Raw genomic sequence first — 1,809 nt, forward strand, 5'->3', positions numbered from 1 at the left:
TGTCTATCATTTCTGGAACTAAGTCCCAAAAAATCCAACATCGACTTTCAAGATTGACAAGTTCGGTGAAGACACGCCAAAGAAATAAGTAAAAAAAAAAAGAAAATATAAATGCTTTCCTTCCTAACTTCCTTACTAACCAATACGAATGACGGACCTAAAGCAAAATTTGGGGGAAATTGAAAAAAAAGTAAAGTATCAAGAGCGGAACTGCGAAGAGAAAAAAATCTCTGACCTAGCGAAGGATACTGTGCGCCAAAAAGTAGAGTCCGTAGACTGGCGCTGTGAGATGACTGGCTAACCTATCGCGGTTTCCGGTGTAGGAGAGTTCTCCCTTCGCCCAAGACTTTTGTGCTTTTCTCAAACGCCGCACTGGAGCATCTTCGCTAAAAACAAGTCGGGGGATTTGTCCAGATGCGAAGTGGTGTCCCCCGCAGGATGGCACCGGCGGTCCGACCCGATCGTCATTTTTGGGGACTTTGCATTTTTTCTCGTCCGACGTTGGCGCGAGAGAACTACTGTGAAATGAAGACTAAAACTCCATTTTATCTGCTGGTAATTTTGAAGTGTATTTATTTACTCATCGTTAGCAGGTCGGTGTCACTAATGTAAACTGCACTTCCACATGTACAAATTAAGAACAATTAATCACCGCAGTGTCAAAACAACCGGACACTGACATTCATCGCGGGTCCTCATTATCATAAAGTTCTTGATCACCGAAATTTATTCTTATTTGTGAAATATAATTTGAAAAAGCGCGAGGAAACTGCAAGGCGAGTAAAAACATGGAAATATTGAGACTTGCATTTTTTCAACGGTACAGATGATGTAAATTCGTATCACTGAGCTGACTATCGGCGATGACTGAGTCGAGATTTGCACAAGTCCCAAAAATTTACATTTTCGCTTCCGCATAGGAGTCGGCACACGGGAGGCCCGAAGAGCCACCGGATGTTGGCACTTGGGCACCAGTGGCGGCCGCCCTCCACGCCCGACTCGACACGCACCAGCGCCGCACTAGAGTACACACACGAAACACACTGCTACATACACCCTCGCTGCTGACAAGTGCCTAACTGAGTCAAAGTGCAAAGTGTCACTGGCTGCCTTACCTGTGGTCCACATCGTCCCTGGCCTGGCCGTGCCTCATACTCAAGCCGAGGCTGGGCTGGGTACGTGAGTGCACGCCCCTCTCACAAAGTTCCTGACTCGCGTCTTGTCTTCTCTTGTTCTGATGGTATGTGCGTGGCCTCGCCCCCGTGCCCGGCCGTGCCACTGGGTAGGCTGCACGTGCCTGGCCCGTCACTAGCACCATGCGCCACAGCACCACACTGTGCGGCAACAACCACCACTCCACATGCACAAGTATCACTGGCGTGGCACCTCCGCGGCCGCCACCCACCGTCTGCACATAGTAATGACGCCTCGGCGAGAATTAGTAGGTAAATGTGGCGGCGAGTATGCGCGGGCTGGCCCACCACCGCCACCTCCCCGTGGGGGGGGCGCCCATATGGAAATGAGAGGCGCAGGGGGGAAGCGCGCCCCGCGACACCACACAACTCCTCAGCCAACACTGAGCACACAGCTGCCGCCTCGCTCTCCCACACGGCCGACCACTGCTCGCGCTACTCCTACGTAACTTCACACTAGCCGCTACACCTCTACTCTACAGTCTTCCAGACACGTTCCTCAGCGAGCACCGAGCGCGGACTGTCATGCGGCCGCTCCGAGTAACTGCGGCGGACTGGAGGCGGCGGACCCGCTCCGACCCCGCTGCTAATTACCGCCGCCTCGACCAATGAGCGG

At 52.5% G+C, this 1,809-nt stretch overlaps 1 protein-coding gene across 1 annotated transcript in view; it reads right to left on the minus strand.

Moving 5' to 3' along the window:
- LOC119589315 (zinc finger homeobox protein 3-like) overlaps positions 1-1,738 on the minus strand; it is a gene marked incomplete at its 3' end in the record, with an annotated part of 49,709 nt that extends 47,971 nt beyond the window's left edge. Inside the window, 1 exon segment of the mRNA XM_037937937.1 lies at positions 1,116-1,738.
- Positions 1,739-1,809: the final 71 nt, after the last annotated feature.

Source organism: Penaeus monodon, chromosome 25 (assembly GCF_015228065.2).
Source record: "Penaeus monodon isolate SGIC_2016 chromosome 25, NSTDA_Pmon_1, whole genome shotgun sequence".
In the NCBI taxonomy this organism is placed as follows: Eukaryota; Metazoa; Arthropoda; class Malacostraca; order Decapoda; family Penaeidae; genus Penaeus; species Penaeus monodon.